We start from the raw sequence: 20,513 nt of genomic DNA on the forward strand, positions 1-20,513 counted from the left end.
ACCTCACGCCAGTCAGAGTGGCCAAAATGAACAAATCAGGAGACTATAGATGCTGGAGAGGATGTGGAGAAACGGGAACCCTCTTGCACTGTTGGTGGGAATGCAAATTGGTGCAGCCGCTCTGGAAAGCAGTGTGGAGGTTCCTCAGAAAATTAAAAATAGACCTACCCTATGACCCAGCAATAGCACTGCTAGGAATTTATCCAAGGGATACAGGAGCACTGATGCATAGGGCCACTTGTACCCCAATGTTCATAGCAGCACTCTCAACAATAGCCAAATTATGGAAAGAGCCTAAATGTCCATCAACTGATGAATGGATAAAGAAATTGTGGTTTATATACACAATGGAATATTACATGGCAATGAGAAAAAATGAAATATGGCCTTTTGTAGCAACGTGGATGGAACTGGAGAGTGTGATGCTAAGTGAAATAAGCCATACAGAGAAAGACAGATACCATATGGTCTCACTCTTATGTGGATCCTGAGAAACTTAACAGGAACCCATGGGGGAGGGGAAGGAAAAAAAAAAAAAAAAGAGGTTAGAATGGGAGAGAGCCAAAGCATAAGAGACTGTTAAAAACTGAGAACAAACTGAGGGTTGATGGGGGGTGGGAGGGAGGAGAGGGTGGGTGATGGGTATTGAGGAGGGCACCTTTTGGGATGAGCACTGGGTGTTGTATGGAAACCAATTTGTCAATAAATTTCAGAAAAAAAAAATAAAATAAAATTGTAAGTTTAAAAAAAAAAAAAAAAAAAAAAAGCAAATAAAGGGGAAAAATAAAGGAGACTATTCTTCATGAACTTTAGATAAGGAAGGGTTGTTTTTGAACAAGATATAAACACAAACCATATAGAAAATATGGGACATTTTTACTACTTAATGTAGGAATTTTTAATAAATGAGAATCTATTTTAATTAAAAGTAGAATAAAGAGAACAAAGAAAACAAATTCATACCACAATTATACTTTGATAGATATTTTTCCTTATCATTCTCAAGATATTATTTCGCTCTTTTCTGGCTTTCTTTTTCTGCTATTGAGAGGTAGACTGTCTGTTATTCCCTAGTAGGTCAACTCATCTTGCTTTTTGCTTTTAAAACCTTCTTTTTTCCTTTTTCCCTGTGCTATTTTACCATGACATATCCAATTGGAGATTTTCTTTTTATTAATCCTGTTTGGGATTATTTAAATTTTCTGAATCCGAGGAAGGGGATCTTATAGAAAATCTAGGGTATCACTTAACATTACTTCATCGAATATGGCCTTTATCCTAATCTTCCTATTCGCTCAGCTCCTAAAAATAGAATTAAAGCTTACTCGCTCTATCCTCCCTGTTTAATATTTTGTATCTTTGTCTTTCTGACAAATTTTCTATAGAACTACATTCCACTCCACTAATTGTTTCAGAGCTATGTTAAATTGCTTTAAACTTGTATGAATTCCTAAAATTTAAATTTAAATATTAGTAGTAAACTTTTTATTTTAATAATAAGAGTAGTCGGATTTAATATAAGTAGTCTATTTTCCATTTCTCAAGTTTAACTTGTCCTATATTTCAACATTTTCAGGTATATTTAGTTGAATTTTGTAACTTCAATGCCTCTCTTTGTGTACATCTCAATATATTTATTTTATAAACTAATTCAATGATTCCATCATGTGCAGTTTGGGAATCTTATTCTTCAGTTTGACTTTTCTGTTGGGTTTACATGATTATGTGATCCTTGATGGGTCTCATTATTTTGAATGGGGGCTGCTTTCTGGAATTTCATAAATAGGAAGAAGTTGGTGTCTTTATTTAAAATGTTTTCCTCCAAAGGACATTTATATTGCTTTTTCCAAACTCCTATGGGAAAGCCTATATGGAGCTGCGTTAGGTTACTTTTTTGTTTTTAAGATTTTAGTTTTTAGTTATCGCTACACCCAATGTAGGGCTTGAACTTACAACCCCAAGATCAAGAGTCATATTCTCCACTGACTTAGCCATCCAGGTGCCCCAAGATTGCATTGTTGTCCTCATACTTTTAAGGCAACACCTGGTATGATTTTATGACACAAATGTGTATGATTATGAACTTATGGTTAGGGAATACTTTTTTCTTTTCTACTTTCTTTTTTTCCTTCTACTCAGTCCCAGTTCAGACTCCTACTGGGCTGGCATGCTTTTGAAGAGTGGATTTGTTGATTTTTTTTTGGTTTTCCTAATTTTACCTACTGAACGTGTTCCCCTTTAGGAAAGTTTGCTTTATGTAGAGAATTCTGAGCTCCTCTTCTTTATGACGCTAGATGTTTGTCCATTTCCCTGGTATGTGATCCTTATTTTAGACCCTGGTGTGTGACTTCTGAAGATTGACAGGGGACTTTAAGTCAAATGTTAACTTTACTGGTACTCTGTCCTTATATAAGTTAAGTATCTTCCTCTTCTGTCTTCTGTTTCCCTTACAGTACTGGTAGTCTAGTCATGATTTAACAAACAGATATTAAGCATTGCCGAACTTTGTATTCCGTCCAAGGGGTAGTTTCTCTTTTTGGTTTATCGTGTTTTGGGTTTTGTTTGTTTGTTTTGTTTTTTTCTCAGAATAGTTATAAACTTCTTTAAGGTACAAATATTATGATAGTTTTCATTGAAATCTAGATTATATCTTGCTTCAATGTTATGTATTTAGAAGGTGCTTAATAAACTTTGTAAAATGGATTAATTTTAATATTTAATCAATAGACTAGAAATCTTGTATTTGAGTTGCACGTCTTGTATTGCAGATGTTCATCAAGTCAATACAATCTCCTTGTTGAGGGCTTATTACCTGTCAGGCGTTGTGTCAATTCCAGTGGTCACAAGAGGTAGCAACTGAATTCAACTTGCTGAAGGTATTTTAGTTGAATTGGGAACTCCTTAAAGGAGTAAAAAGAAATATCTTATTTGTTTTAAATTTATTTTTTATGGTATTTTCTACAATCTCTAATACTGAAACCAATTTTAATTTTTTTTTTTAATTTTTTTTTTTCAACGTTTATTTATTTTTGGGACAGAGAGAGACAGAGCATGAACAGGGGAGGGGCAGAGAGAGAGGGAGACACCGAATCGGAAACAGGCTCCAGGCTCTGAGCCATCAGACCAGAGCCTGACGCGGGGCTCGAACTCACGGACTGCGAGATCGTGACCTGGCTGAAGTCGGACGCTTAACCGACTGCGCCACCCAGGCGCCCCCCAATTTTAAATTTTTATGTAGTGGTCAGACCTAATTGGAGTGGTATACTCAATGAATCATAATTATTTAATATGTTTTACTAACTAGCACAATCTTTAAATGCACTTTTTTTGTATTTCTAAACACCTTTTTCTTTCTCCCTTTAAGTTTTTATTTAAATTCCAGATCGTTAACATACAATGTAATATAAGTTTCAAGTGTACAATAGAGTGATTCAGCACTTCCGTACATCACCAGATGCTCATCACAACAAGTACACTCCTTAATCCCTATCACCTATTTTATCCATTCTCCCTTCTACTTCTCCTCTATTAGCCATCAGTTTATTCTCTATAGTTTGTGTCTTGGTTTGCCTCCCTATTTTTACCTTTGCTTGCTTAGTTTGTTTCCCAAATTCCACATATTCCTGAAATCATGTGGCATTTGTCTTTCTTTGACTTATTTTGCTTATCATAATACACTATAGCTCCACCTGTGTCATTGCAAATGGCAAGGTTTCATTTTTTTAATGGTGGAATAATAGTCCATTGTGCCTCAAAAAAGTTACAAGTAGAACCACCCCATGATCTTTAAATATGTTTTAAAATTCATTTCTCATTTAAATTTAACGTACTAATTTGCTTCTTTGGAATAAATATAAAGAAGTTAACATAAGCTAAAAATCCTTCTGAAGGTTTGGGGAAGCTGACTAAATTCAAACATTTGCTTTCAGAAAAGAAGAGCAAGGTTAGTATAAGATAGCATATAAATAAATAATGTTAAAGATTTGAATGTGACTTGCAAAATTGAATCAAAAGGGAAAGTTGTTAATGTAACTTTAACTTTGAGTAGATTACAGCACAATATATGAAAAAGTCCACTCAATTACTTAAATAAAACTGTCACTGAAACAATCACATAAAGAGTACATTTATGGGGCGCCTGGGTGGCGCAGTCGGTTAAGCGTCCGACTTCAGCCAGGTCACGATCTCGCGGTCCGTGAGTTCGAGCCCCGCGTCAGGCTCTGGGCTGATGGCTCAGAGCCTGGAGCCTGTTTCCGATTCTGTGTCTCCCTCTCTCTCTGCCCCTCCCCCGTTCATGCTTTGTCTCTCTCTGTCCCAAAAATAAATAAACGTTGAAAAAAGAGTACATTTATTTTTTACAGAGACAAGTAATGGTTAACTTCAACCACTGAGTGTTTTCTGTATTTTTTTAATGTTTCAAGTTTTTATTTAAATTCTAGTTAGTTAGCATATTATGTAATATTAGTTTCAGGAGTAGAATTTAATGATTCACCACTTACATATAACACCCAGTGCTCGTCACAATAAGTGCCCTCCTTAAAGGCCATCACCCATTTAGCCCAAACCCCAATGCTGAGTTTGTTCTCTATAGTTAAGAGTCTCTTATGGTTTGCCTCCCATTCTTTTTTTTTTCTTTTCTCCTATGTTCATCTGTTTCTTAAATTCCACATGTGAGTGAAAACATATGCTATTTCTCTTTCTTGTTTCACTTAGCATGATACACTCTAGCTCTATCCACATCATTACTAATGGCAAGGTTTCATTCTTTTTGATGGCTAATATTCCAATGTATGTATATGTACCACATATTCTATATCCATTCATCATTCAGGGGACATTTGGACTCTTTCCCTAATTTGGCTTTGGCTGATAATGCTATAAACATCAGGATGCATGTGTCCCTTTGAATCAGTATTTCTGTATCCTTTGGGTAAATACCTAGTAGTGCAATTGCTGGGTTGTAGGGTAGTTCTTTTTTAAAAAAATATTTTTAAATAATTTTTTAATGTTTTATTTATACTTTGAGAAAGAGTGTAAGTGGGGGGGGGGGTAGAGAGAGAGGGAGACAGAGGATCCAAGGTGGGCTCTGTGCTGACAGGCTGACAGCAGTCAGCCCAATGGGGAGCTCTAACTCACGACCCATGAGATCATGACCTGAGCCAAGGCAGGACGCTCAACCAACTGAGCCACCCAGGTGCCCCTATTTTTAACTTTTTGAGGAAGCTCCGTACTGTTTTCAAGAATGACTGCACCAGTATGCATTCCCACCAGCAGTGTAAGAGGGTTCCCTTTCTCTATGTCATCTCCAACATCTGTTATTTCCTGTATTGTTGATTTTAGCCATTCTCACAGGTGTGAGATGTTATCTCACTGTAGTTTTGGATTGTATTTCCTTGATGATGAGTGATATTGTGCATCTTTTCATGTGTCTGTTAGCTATTTGTCTTCTTTGGAAAATGTTCATTCATGTCTCCTGTCCATTTCTTAACACCATTTGTTGAAGAGACTTTTTTCCATTTGGCATTTTTCCTTCTTTGTCAAAGATGAGTTGACCATATAATTGTGGGTCCGTATCTGGATTTTCTATTCTGTTCCATTCATCAGCGTGTTTTTGTGCCAGTACCATACTATCTTGATGACCATAGCTTTGTAATATAGCTTGAATTGTGATGCTTCCAGCCTTGTTTTCTTTTTCAAAATTGCTTTGGCTATTCAGGGTCCTATAAAATCCAACTATGCTATTGTTTTTCCTGATATTTATATTCATTCCGGCTCTTAATAAAAGAGGCAGCAAAGTCACATGATAAAAGGAAGTATACACAGGAAACGGAGGAATTTGAGGCCATTAAATAATCTATCATAGCATGTGAATGTTAACCAATTTGGCATTATCTTGTAAAGTTTAAGTGTGTTTTGAACAAAGTTGAAATTGCCCTAGCAATGTGTAAGGGATTCTATTGCTGCATTGATCTATACCAAATATTTCAAATTGTCCAACTGCTTAATTTTGGCAGATTTAAAGGGTATTAAATGATATGTCATTTTAGTATTGATTTATATTTTGTGATTACTTATTTTGATAATCACTTCTTATATTTACTGTCCATGTATTTTCTCATTACTTTTCCTATCTAATGGATTGTTTTTTCTTACTGGCTTAAAAGTCAATATTCTGAAAACTATTTTGTCAGTAATACATATTGCAAATAATTCAAGTGTGTAGATTAGTTTTTGACCTCATTAAACGTATCCATTGATGAAGAGAACTTCTTGATCTTTATAGAAATTAATTTCTCAAGTATTTTTATGGTGTCTTGTTTAGGAAATCCTTTCTTAAACTCGGATTAGAAAGGCAGTTATATGTTAAAAATTTCAAGCTAGATTAATAATTCTGAAAACCTATGTGGAGTTGATTATCTTCCTCATCTTCAATTCTTTTTTATTTTATGGTAGAAGGTAAGAATCCAGCTTTTTTTTTTTTCACGTGAAAAAGTATTTCTTTTTGGCACTTTTTTCTCTGATTTGCCATCATATATTTGTGAGCTACCCAAGCTCTACATATGTATGATTCCAATACCTAGCCTGTTCTATTCTGTTCATCAATGAGTCTACTCGATACCTATACCATACATCTTATTTATAATCATCTTCCCATATAGTAAAGCAAGTAAATCCCCTATTCCTCAGGAAGCCCACTTTGTTCTTCCATATACACTTTAGAGCAAACGTTCAAATATTATTAGAATCCCATTAAGATTCTAACTGAAGTTCCAATGAATACATACATCCATTTGGGAAGAATTGACACCTTAATATGTTATGAAGTCTTCCCACTCAAGTCCATAGATCGGTCTCTACTAATTTAGCTCTTCTTTACTGATTTGCAATAATGTTATATGATTTTCTGGGTGTAGATGTTACATACCCTTTTTTTTGGCATTATGTTATGGATTTTTTCTTATTTTAAAATCATATAAAATGGTTTTATTTTTTAAATTTTTAATGTTTATTTTTAACAGAGAGGGGGTGTGGAGAGAGCATGAGCAGGAGAGGACAGAGAGAGACAGGGAAACATGGAATCCGAAACAGGCTTCCGGCTCTGAGCTGTCAGCACAGAACCTAACACAGGGCTGGAACCCACCAGCTGTGAGATCATGACCTGACCCAAAGTTGGATGCTTAACTGACTGAGCCACCCAGGCACCCCTCTTTTTTTTTTAATTTTTAAAAAATAGTATCAAATGTTTTTAAAGAATTTTAATCTTTGCTGGTACACATGCAAGTGCAATTGAACTTTGTATATCGATCTTTATTTAGCACTTGCTTAACTCGTTTTATGTAATTTCAAAACCTATGCTATGTAGATATTTCTATCATTTGAAAATAATGCCCAATTTATTTTCTCCTTTCTAATCATTTTGCCGTGTTTTTAAAGTTTGTTTATTTTGAGAGAGAGAGAGAGTGAGCATGTGAACAGGGGAGGGGGAGAAGGAGGAGGCGATTCTGCACTGTCAGCAGCCTGGAGCCTGATACAGGGCTTGAACTCACAAATCTTGAGATCGTGACCTGAGCTGAAACCGAGCTAGATGCTTAACTGACTGAGCCACCCAGGCACCCCTCTAATCATTTTGACTTTAATATATTTTTCTTTTGTTGTCACATTAGAAAACAATACTGAACAGAAAAAGGTGAGAACAGCCTTGCTTATATTAAGTAATTAAAAAAAAAATTTTTTTTTCAACGTTTATTTATTTTTGGGACAGAGAGAGACAGAGCATGAACGGGGGAGGGGCAGAGAGAGAGGGAGACACAGAATCGGAAACAGGCTCCAGGCTCTGAGCCATCAGCCCAGAGCCTGACGCGGGGCTCGAACCCATGGACTGCGAGATCGTGACCTGGCTGAAGTCGGACGCTTAACCGACTGCGCCACCCAGGCGCCCCTATATTAAGTAATTTTTACACAAAATATCTAAAAGTTAGATAAGAGAACATCCTGACACAAATTCCAAGGATGTTTCCAAAAGGGCAATAGTTGCTCTTAATTTAGCTAGTTAGATTATAAGCAGTAGTGGAGAAGAAACAATACAGATTTTGAAGGGACCAAATCTTTGGTTATAATATTAGTTCTACCACTCATTGAGTGGTGGTATGGGGAGTTTTTCAGGGAATTTAAAGTTGACCTCATACATGTCTCTTAGAGTTCATATGAGGAGTCAAAAAGCCTGTTAATATGGAATGGGCCATGTACATAAATAGCTACAAGTGAGGCTCAATGTTACTGGACCATATTGGATTATAGATACAAATGGGGACAGTTTATTAATATAGTGTACTAACAACTGCATTCCCTGTGCTCATCATAATAAATATTTATGGAAGTTCTCAGAGAAGATTCGCATGTACTTTCTTATTATATCCAGTTTCCCTAGGGCCTTTGAGCTCCTTTTTTGGAAGTGCTTTTCTACTGTAGGTACCTTTTCTCTGATTTGTCGTCACCACTGGTCCCTTAGGCATGGCAAGAGCTGCTGCAAATTGGTCCTGTTACAGCAGATAACTGAGTAGAACTCTTGTCATGGCTGAGGTCTCTCTTGCTGTTTATTTCACTGTGGCAGGGGCACCTGGGTGGCTTAGTCAGTTAAGTTTCTGACTTCAGCTCAGGTCATGATCTCACAGTTTGTGAGTTTGAGCCCCATATTGGGCTCTCTGCTGTTAGTGCATAGCCTGCTTCGGATCCTCTGTGTGTGTGTCTCTCTCTCTCTGTCCCTTCCCCGCATGTACTGTCTCTAGTTAAAAAATAAACAAGCATTTATTTCACTGTGGCAAACAAGGGCTCCTGCTTCTTTATACATGCTAAGTTAAGGATCATATAGTAGCATTGCCTATACTTCATAGTAAGCATCTGTTTCATTTTTGCTAACAACTTTCTTTTCCCTTCCACTTGAATATGAGCCCAGGGAGTAGGGGTGAAAATGGATTTGAATAACTTACCACACTTCCCATTAAACAACTGGCTTTCTTTGTGCCTTTATTTCACACCTGGACACTGAGACTTCTTGTGATGGACAGGGTGGATTATCCTATGTGTGTGTCCAGATACACACACATAAACAGATTTCTCTTAGGCTTATACCATCAATTTGAAACACATGCCCAGATAAATCTGAATCATGAGCAGTAGATGACACAGCCTAGGGAAAAGCAGAAATAACAATTTAGCAAAACAGAATTGAGCATAGGATTCCTATCTGATTTATTTTTATATCAGGAGAAGAACACAGTGTAATCCAAATAGCATTACTGTTGAAGTAACTTAGGTTGGGCCTCAATCAGATTCTCTCCATTTACTTTATTTGCACTGGAACTTAGGATAAGGTTTTTTTGTTTGTTTTTGTTTTTTTTTTTATTGTTGTTTTGTGTTTTGTTTTATTTTACCAATGTTGGGTCTTTCCTGTGAGAGAGTTTTAACATCTGCCTAATAGTTGTTCATATCAATTAAATTGATACTGGAGATAATTTTTAGGAGAACCTCTATATGGGACATATTTCTATTCTGAGATTAAATTCTGAGATAAAATATGTATAAAAATAAAATGATAGCTGCTATTATTTCTGTGAAACAGACCAATTGCATGATAAAACAGGTGAAAGCAATTTTTTGATAGTGTTATTCATATATAAAACAGTATACTGATTATAATTTTTAGTTTTCAACGGTAGTTCAATCCAATCTAAGATTCTTAGAGCATATATCATTAATAGCATGTGTATCTCTGAATTTGCAGCTGTAATTCTCATTTATATCATTGTAATGTTATGGAGACAATTATCACACTGAGAATAAAAACTTGGCATCATGGCATGAGCTATGTGTAATAAGAAAGCCAGTTACAACAACTGCTTATTCAAGAATATTTGAAAACCTGACTCAAAAAGCAGATAAGAAAATCTCATAATTTCTTAAACAGTTTAATGCTTAAAATAAGTTTGGTTCAAGTATACAATACTATATTAGCAATAGTCACCATGCTGCACATTAGATTCTCAGAACTTATTCCTCTTATAACTGAAAACTTGTGCCCTTTGATCTACATGATTTACCTGACAGTAAATCCTTTAAAAAAAAATTAGCGAGGAACAACATATAAAAATATTTTAAAAATTATATTTGTCTGAAGTTAAAAATGAAAAGAAAAAGTAGGCCTAGTTCAATAGAATTGTAAAGGTAGTTAATGGTATATTTTTGCAAATGAGATTAGTTTGAAAACCTATTTTCTTCATTTCCTAAAACAGAATAAGGAAGAATTACATATCCTTAATTCTGTCAAGTATGCATTAAGTCAACTTGGAAAGAACCTTAGTGAAAATAACATTGCATCATAAGAGCCATATTTTTTTGCAGCTATATCGAAATATAATTAAGTAAAATGTTAAGATACTTAAGGTGTAAGAGTCGCCCGGGAAGGAGGGGTGAGATGGCGGAGGCTGAAGAGGGTACTTTGTGGCCCGCGGGAGCCTCTGCTGCCTCAATTAAATTCAGCTTTAGTCGCACAACGGAGCAGAGACCACTGGCGGATACAGATGACTCAGGTGCAGCTCTGGAGGAGAAGGATTTCTTAAAGACCCTGGAATGAAGCAAGCTTCTGAGAATGAAACCCTCAGAACCCCCCAGGAACTCATCATCCTTTTGATCCAGAATGGCCATCGCAGGCAGCTACCAACCCATCCACAAATACTGAGGCCTTGGTGGATATGGTGTTCTCCCAGGCTGTGAAGGAGCTCACTGAGAACTCCAAGAAGTCCCTGGAGGAGAGAGAAAAATCAGATGTCGACCCCATGCTTGCTAACCCCATGATCCAGCAAGAATGCATCCCCAACCAGGAGGTGGCAGATAGCAAACCCTGGGCTGAGACAGTGCTGGAGGAAGCTGACTAGGAGGCAGTCCCTGTAGAAGCCTATGGGCTGGCTGTGTTATGAGGTATGGGCTGGAAACCTGGTGAGGGCGTTGGCCACACCTTCAATCAAATGTTGAAGCCCTGTGTTAACCCACCAAGGCCGAAGGGGTTAGGCCTGGGTGCGAACCTGACTGAAGTCAGGGCCCTGGCCCCCCACCGGCCTCCACCACCTGCGAAGCCCAGATGAGGAGCAAGAGAAGGATAAGGAAGACCAGCCTCAAGGACTGGTGCCCCAGGGAGCTGTAGTGGTTCTTCCTGGCCCTCACCGAGGCCTCTATGGAAAGGTAGAAGGCCTTGATCCTGACAGTGTTCGGGCCATGGTTCACCTGGCCATAGGGAGCCGAATGGTGACTGTTAGTGAATACTGGCTGCGCCTGTCTCCCAGCAGGAGTTTGACAAGAACTCCTTGGATCTCAGCCAGTTGCATAAAACCTCCTTTGTGGACAAGCTGCACAAGGTTGTATTTTGGCCGGTATTACAACACCAAGAGGACGATTGAAGATGTCCTCAGCCCAGATACCTGTGTGTGTCTAACAGATGAAGGCCTAGTCCTGGAAGGCTTGAGGGAAGACATGCTGGAGACCCTGGTCCCCAAAGTCCAAGGCAACCGGTGCTGGGGCCACAGGCTGGAAGAGTGGGACACCTGCTGGACTGGGACAGAGAACGGAGCCGGGCTCTGGTGCAACTGTGGAGAGAGAATCAGCTGGTGGAGCTTCACTATGATGCTGTCTGCCAGTACCTTGGCCCCAGTAACTCAGATGAAGACTGACCCATGACCACCCTCACCCCCCACCCCCAGGCTACTGCCAGATCTGTACAGTGTGAAAGCCAGTCTTCACAAAGGTGGGGAGATCATTGTTCTGTCCTCTACTTGCAGGCAGCCCCAGGACCAGGACAGGGACAGGTCATGAAATAGGTAGACCAGAAGGGAGGCTTGAAACAAACCTAATATTCTCCAGAAGCTAGGGTGTAATAAAAATCATTTCAAAACCTCAGTGAAATGACAAGATCATAAGTGTGTGCTGAGCTGGGTGGAAGAGGGAGCTGGGCTGACAGAGGTAGGAGCCATTCTAGGCTTTAGTCCCACCACCATGCATGGGCTGACAGACAAGTTAAAGGATCTGCTCACAAATTCATTCTTGGAATACAGAAGCTTCCAAGTATGTTCCCTGAGCAGATGCTATGGAGTCTAGAATGCCACATCTCTGTACAACTTCCTGAGCAAGAATCCTAGTGGTGGCTCTGCTTTTACTCCTGGTTCAGGCCAGATGTCCACAGTATATCTTCAGCCAGTGATAAGAGAGCCTACAGGAAGGGAGGCTTCCACTCACAAATGGGATGTGTCTGCACTACTTCCCAGAGGTGCCAGTTAATTTGGGGGCCCCCTGTTTTAGTCCTGAAACTTTGGCTTGAAGGTAACAAAGATTTGTCCTGGGTAGAATCTCTCTGATTGCTCCAGGTAACTGGACTCTCAAAAAGATTGTCAGTCCTCAAACATTTTCCCATGTAATAATGGGTTGAGATACAAAAATTAACAAAAGGGAAGTGGGAACTTTAGGCACAACTGCTTCTAAATCATCCCCAATCAAACGCAAACTGGTGCTGCTGCTCTGGAAAACAGTACGGAGGTTCCTCAAAAAATTAAAAATGGAACTACCCTACAACCCAGAATTGCTCTACTAGGTATTTTCCAAAGGATACAAAAATGCTGATTTGAAGGGGCACATACTCCCCAATGTTTATAGCAGCACTATCAACAATAGCTAAGTCATGGAAAGAGCCCAAATGTCCATTGACTTTTGAATGGATAAAGAAGCTGTGATATGCATGTATGTATATATACATACATATATATATAATAAAATATTACTCAGCAATCAAAAAGAATTAAGTCTTGGCATTTGCAACAATATGGATGCAACTAAAGTGTATTATGCTAAGCAAAATTAGAGTAAGACAGCTACCATAGGATTTCACTCGTATGTGGGATTTAAGTAACAAAATAGATGAATGTAGGGGAAGGGAAGGAAAAAGAAGACAGAGGCAAACCATAAGAGACTCAAATAAAGAGAACTGAGGATTGATGGAGGGAGGTGGGTAGGGGGATGAGCTAAATGGGTGATGGGCATTAAGGAGGCCATTTGTTGGGCTGAGAAATGGGTGTTCTGAATGAGTAATGAATCACTAAATTCTCCTGAAACCAGTACTATACTATATGTTAACTAACTTGATATTTTTTTTAAAAGATGATATAACTGTTATAAATATATGCACCCAAAATTAGAGTACCTAAGTTATATAAAGAAAATATTAATGCATATGAAAGTAAAAATAGTTTTATTACACTATATGTTAACTAACTTGGGTTTAAATAAAATTAAAAATAATTTTAAAAAGATATTTAAGGTGTACAACATCAGGATTTGATGTACATATACATTGTGAAAGAATTCCCCCCTTTGAATTAACACATCTATTACCTCTCACATATTTGTCTTGAGTTTCTGTTTGTTTGATGAGAATTTTTAAGTTCTACTCTCTTACTGAACTTCAATTACACAGGTAAGAGACATAATTTTTTGAAATATTCTTTCAGATTTTTGATCTGGATTTATTTACCTTCATTGAAATTTCAGATCAAAATTTTTATTTGTCTCTTATATGTGCTACTTTATAGGCTATGTAACAGGACTGATTCTTTAAAGATGAAGGCAATAGATTAATATCTTCTAGAACAGTAATCCTGAGTCTGGCTTTTTATCACAATCTGTGGCAGAGCATGGGAAATATTTATCAAATTATAAATTGTTGATACTTACAGTGGTGTTGTTTCCTTAGGCCTGTAAATTAATCAGAAATCTCTTTTATAAGGTAACTTCCCAAGTGTTGTAACAAATCTATACACAGGATCTGAGAACCACTTCTCTAGCATGACTTGAATTTTTCTGATTCAATAAGTCAGCTACTAAATGAGGGCATCAGGTAGAGAGACTTTTCTGAATTTCTTACTAGAGGATTCATAACATTGGTAGAAAAACATTCTTTCCTATTATTAGGCTAACATTTGTCATTGGAAAATGCTGGTTAATTTTCATTTCATTTTCTCTCATCAAAACATTTCCTGGTTTATCTGCTTAATAAAAGACTAAAGGTTACTTTCATATTTAACTGGGTAGGAATGCTATTTTTATGTCATGTGTTGTTTATCTTTATATCCCCTTTAAATATCTCTATTCCACAAATAAATTCAAAAGGTTAAGTCATAATATCAAATATATTGAGCAATGATCTGTCACCTATGGTCAGCTAACCACTGAATGCTCACATAGCTTCATAATATGTCCTGTAATAAACCCATTGTTTTGTAGAGGGAAAATGTGGCTCAAAGAGATGATGTGATTTCCCCTGAGTCATGCTTATGGATACAACAGAAAAAGGCCTAGATAGTGGGCTTTTCTAAATCAGGTTTGTATGACATGGGATTCTGAGAGGAGACAGACTCTAAGAATTGGAAAATGAGGTCAATATATGTGATACTGGTCAACTAGTGCAGGTGTCCTGGAGGTATGAATGCTAATGTGAGGGTAAACTGAAGTTTTTCTTAGTTATTGAAATAAATTTATGTTGAAATCAGTACTGTTGCCTCACATGTAGGTGGTGTACTTCTGGGGAGGATGAGACAGGAATCTTTTCTGGGACTAGAAAGAATGGAGAATGGGAACTAAAGAGGGTCAAGGAGGGGAGAATATGTTCTCTTTTGATCCTAAATATGGAGTCAGAGGGAGAATTTCCAGAACCCCAAATGATTCAGGGGGCCTGAGACCAGGAACAGTGAGTTTCTCTTCTCTGATGATGATTAGGAAGAATGTATAGCAACATGATAAATATAAATATTACTAAACACATTTGTTATGATAATGTTTGTAATCCAAATGATTAAAATAGGAACATGTAATTCAAACATAAATATAAAATATGGAGTTACCATGAGAGTGTATTTCACAAAAGGAACCAGCTTCAGAACTGACCTGTATAATGGCAAAATTTGTTCTAAGGTACAGCATTAAAATCAGGCACTGCAGTATGTGTTTTTATACCATTTGAAATTTAACCTAAATTAATAGTCACTTAATGACTAGGGAATATTAAAAAAAAATCTAAGTGCAGATATTGAAATTCCTGATTTTAAAAATGTAAAATTTACATTAACAGCATGGTATCTCAAGAATGAATAGTAGTCTGGTGCAAAAACTTTGTTCCTCTCTATCATGGAAGATATTAGCTCTGAGACCACTGACAACATTCAGGCCCTGTGGGCAATAACCTGGTGTTATTCACATGAGAACAGTTTGGGATTCCTTCTACTTGCTGGGAACACACATTTTACCCTTCTTTTAAAGGTAGACATACATATTTTTGTACAAACATTTTTCTGTTGCATATTCTAGAATGATATCTAAACATCGTGATGACTTATATACAAAAATGATTTAAAAAAAAAGTAGGAGTAAATGATCACATAAAAACATTATTTTCACCACCATCGGGTAAAATTAATTTGGGGAGCTTTGTTGTATATCCACTATCATACTTATGTGGCCTTTGAGATTGATCAAGACATATTGGGTTATGTCCCTGTAGGTGTAAGGGAGATTAATTCATTTTTTTTTTTTCCTCTCTGACAGTTGAGGGAAGCATAGTTTTAGGCCCTGTGGTCTCTTATATGTCACCATGTTGTGTCAATTCCTCAGATACATATTCAGCCCTATTCCTCTCTTTCTCATGTTTTACCCACATTTCAAGGTCACAGATTTACTTAATCATTTGAAATGGTCTTCTGCAATGCTATTGTGTAGAATTCTAAGATGAGAAAACACTATTTCAACCCTTTAATTATCTAAAAATAGGGCACTTTATCTTTAAGTTTGGACATTAATGAGCTGTCTACATTCCTGTGGCAAGCCTCCCTACCACAGCAATGGTGAAACCTTCTCATTTAAAGAAGATCAATAGCCATACACATTTTTCTTTTATGCAGTCCAGTTTACAACTCACTTTTAATATCATTTAAAAGTATATAAGCAAATCCTACGTGACATTTTTATTACCATTGTAATATCTCAAGTTTAATTTGTGACAGTAAATATAGTCAGGTACAATCTTAGAAATAAAAAAATGAAACCTGAATTTAAGGTTTTTTTTTTTAATTTTTTTTTATTTATATGGTAGTTTGACTTTTGGAGGTGAATACCCTCTTTGTAAAAGACACCTGTGTGTGACAAATCTGAAGTAGTTTGATTTTCAGATGACCTCAGGAGGTTATATTCTATTTGTTTCTAATATATTTTTGGAAGTCTACCATAGTTTTAAATTATATTTTCAAAAGGTTTCACATAGAGTTATCTTTAGGACATCAATGGATTTTATTTGACCCAGTCTACTAATTTATGTTTTTTGAATACCCCCAAATTAACTGCAGAATCCAAAAAACCAAACCCGATTCTTTCACCTTTGAAGACATTTTTAGTCATTAAAATAGATATTTAGAATCTATTAGATAAGGGAGAAAAACAGGCTAAAATCCAGGACTCTGACATCCCAAAGACTTTGCGTTTCAATTTCTGCCCTGAATTTTAACAATTGGATAATCTGAGCAGGATAACTTATTCTTTTTCTATCTCAATTTACTTAATTGTAAAAGGGGTGAGTGAAAAATGCCTTTACTTCATAGAGTTATTATAGGAATAATTATAATAGGACAGCAAAAGAACACAGTATTTAGACCATAATAATCACAGGAATATTTCCTATTATTAGTCTCTTCTCTAGTCCAGGAATGAATTTGGTGGAGATCAATGGAAGGTGAGGCTATACAGGGAAAACATACAGGATTAGCACTCTATAAAAATGAGCAGAAATCTAAACTCATGAGGGATACCCAGAACTCACACCAGAGAACATTGCCATTATGTTGGCTATGTACAATAACAGTCCCCAAACTTTGCAGGTAAGCCAAAGCAGCTCTGGCTTTTTAGTTGCTTTTTCTGCATTTCCAAATTTAGTCGCCACAGAAACAACGGTAGATACATGTTCACCTAAAAGTCACAAGGATATAAGGATAATGAATATAATTATTGATGTTACTAGAGCTGTCTCATTTGTAAATGTAGAACAATGGTACCTGTCTTTTTCTGTTTTTGGTCTTTTACCTCTTTAGTGTTACCAATGAAAGGATACAAAACTGAATGCCTTTAAGCAAAACACTGAAATGTAAATGTTGTTATTTTGGAAAAGATGCAAGGCAAACACAGAAATGGTAGGAATTGTGGTATTGTATATGTGTATTCTAAAGAATTTTACTTTTCTTAGTTTTGTATCCAAGGAAACTACAGATTTCTGAAATAGTTGCGTTTTGAAATTCCTTTTGACCATTATGTGTGTTAGTAATTCAATCAGCAAAGCTTTTAATTTCTCACTGTTTTTGGAATGTGCCTTGGCCAAAGATTAGAGATCCAGCAGGGTTAGCATCTACTTCTTCTTGGCATCTGGTAATGAATGGTTTAATGATTGAACTTTCACAGTATGCTCAGGGTGAATCATTAGTACTATGTAAAAACCTTATGATTTACTTAATGCAGTTTATATGATACATATTTGTTATTTTTAAATGGTAGCATTCCATGACTATTTCAAATCATGTCACCTTAAAACTTGCTGGTTTCTGCACATTATCAATTTAGAGCATTTTAAAAATAAATTGTTAAACACATTTGAGTTTTCAGTGAGTATTAAAACATTTTTATTATGTAGTAAAATTGGTTATGTAGAGTGTTTACATTTTAAATTAAATAGGTAAAGATGTATGGAAATGAATAAGATGGCTGCACCATTTATTTCAGTGAAACTTGATGTGGAAGGAATACTCACACAAAATCACATCACTTAATATAGTTACTTTAGATCCTTTTTTTACAATATTAACTTTGTAAGTCCATCTTTCATTCTGTTATAATAGTGCTACCATGCATTTGCCCATTGTGGTCACAGTGCCTGGTAGAGAAAAGTATTCTGAAAAATACCAGAAGCTCTTTTGCCTAAAATGGTATGTCCCCCTTTGAAATCATCTAAAAATATTTTCACAGAATATTGTATAGAAAATGATCAACACATCAACCTCTTTATCGACCACTCATTCCAAAAAGCTCTGCAAATGAGTTTTTATTTCATGTGTTAGTGACTATTTTTTCTAATTTACTTACACTTCTCATTAAAATGTCATCTCAAAATAAAATCGAAATCTATGAAATTCATTACATTGGGAGCACTCATTAATTTTTTTCTTTTAAGTAATAAAAAATTAATAGCACTAATTTCAAGTTTGACTTTAAGTATACCCACCATCTTTTATTGCTATTTCCATTTATTTATTATTAGAATTTGACATTTGGGAATTATGAGTGTGGGTATTGGTATGAAGGAAAATCTGTATTGACTGTAAAATACTATAGTAATTATAGATAGAGGAAAAATAGACTTTTTGAATACAGTCAAATGCTTTTTTCTCATCATAGATTTTGCTTTGTGTATTAAATATCCATATCTATCTGATTTTAATATAGAAAGAACACCTATAATTACATTAGAATAGGATCAAAACCTAAATAGGAAAAAGGGGGGACACTTGAGATAAAGCATCCCATTAAAAAAGGAAAATGATTCAGGGGCACCTGGATGGCTCAGTACGTTGAGTGCCTGACTTCAGCTCAGGTCATCATCTCGTGGTCTGTGAGTTCAAGCCTCATGTCAGGCTCTATGCTGACAGCTCAGAGCCTGGGGTGTCCTTCAGATTCTGTGTCTCCTCTCTCTGCCCCCACCCCTCCACTCTCTGTCTCTCTCTCAAAAATAAGTAAACATTAAAAAAAGTTTTGAAAAGAAAAAGAAAAATGATTCTTAAAGTAATAAAACCATGTTCATTCCTACATATAGTATAAAATTATACAAAATTATACTCAAACACTGCATATATATATATAGAGAGAAAGATCTTAAAAAAGAACAAAGCTCTTTCTTTCTTTCTTTCTTTCTTTCTTTCATATCCAAGTTAGTTAGCATATAGCACAACAATGATTTCAGGAGTAGATTCCTTAATGCCCCTTACCCGTTTAGCCCATCCTGCCTCCCACAACCCCTCCAGTAACCCTCTGTTTGTTCTCCATATTTAAGAGTCTCTTATGTTTTGTCCCCCTCACTGTTTTTATAGTATTTTTGCTTCCCTTCCTTTATGTTCATCTCTTTTGTCTCTTAAAGTCCTCCTTTGAGTGAAGTCATATGCTATTTGTCTTTCTCTAATTTCGCTTAGCATAATAGTTCCATCAACATAGTTGCAAATGGCAAGATTCCATTCTTTTTGATTGCCAAGTAATACTCCTCTCTCTATATATACTACATCTTCTTTATCCATTCATCCATCAGTGGACATTTAGGCTCTTTCTATACTTTCGCTATTGTTGATAGTGCTGCTATAAACTTTGGGGTTCATGTGCCTCTTCAAAACAGCATACCTGTATCCCTTGGATAAATACCTAGTAGTGCCATTGCTGGGTCATAGGATAGTTCTATTTTTAGTTTTTTGAGGAACCTCCATACTGTTTTCCAGAGTGGCTGCACCAGTTTGCATTCCCGCCAGCAGTGCCAAAGAGATCCTCTTTCTTCGCATCCTCGCCAATATCTGTTGTTGCATGAGTTGTTAATGTTAGCCATTCTGACAGATGTGAGGTGATATCTCATTGTGGTTTTTTTTTTTAATTTTTTTTAACGTTTATTTATTTTTGAGACAGAGAGAGAGAGACAGAGCATGAACGGGGGAGGGGCAGAGAGAGAGAGGGAGACACAGAATTGGAAGCAGGCTCCAGGCTCTGAGCCATCAGCCCAGAGCCCGACGACGTGGGGCTCTAACTCACGGACTGCGAGATCGTGACCTGAGCCAAAGTCGGACGCTTAACCGACTGAGCCACTCAGGCGCCCCTCTCATTGTGGTTTTAATTTGTATTTCCCTGATGAAGAGTGATGTTGAGCATTTTTTCATGTGTTGGCTGGCCATCTGGACGTCTTCTTTGGAGAAGTGTCTATTCATGTCTTTTGCCCATTTCTTCACTGGATTATTTATTTTTTGGGTGTTGAGTTTGATAAGTTTGATAAGGGGATAATAACCCTTTATCTGATATGTCATTTGCAAATATCTCCTCCCATCCTGTCAGTTGCCTTTTAGTTTTGCTGATTGTTTCCTTTGCTATGAAGAAGCTTTTTATTTCGATGAGGGCCCTATAGTTTACTTTTGCTTTTGTTCCCCTTTGTCTCTGGAGACGTGCTGAGTAACAAGTTGCTATAGCCAAGACCAAAGAGGTTTTTGCCTGCTTTCTCCTCAAGGATTTTGATGGGTTCCTAACTTAACATTTAGATCCATTTTGAGTTTATTTTTGTGTATGGTGTAAGAAAAGGGTCCTGGTTCATTTTTCTGCATGTCGCGGTCTACTTTTCCCAGCAACATTTGCTGAAGAGACTG

The 20,513-nt window shown here is 36.6% G+C and overlaps 1 pseudogene; it reads left to right on the top strand.

Annotated features, from left to right (window-relative positions):
- Positions 1-10,471: 10,471 nt before the first annotated feature.
- LOC122491392 lies at positions 10,472-11,720 on the top strand (annotated as a pseudogene).
- Positions 11,721-20,513: the final 8,793 nt, after the last annotated feature.

Source organism: Prionailurus bengalensis, chromosome C2, assembly GCF_016509475.1.
Source record: "Prionailurus bengalensis isolate Pbe53 chromosome C2, Fcat_Pben_1.1_paternal_pri, whole genome shotgun sequence".
NCBI lineage: Eukaryota > Metazoa > Chordata > Mammalia > Carnivora > Felidae > Prionailurus > Prionailurus bengalensis.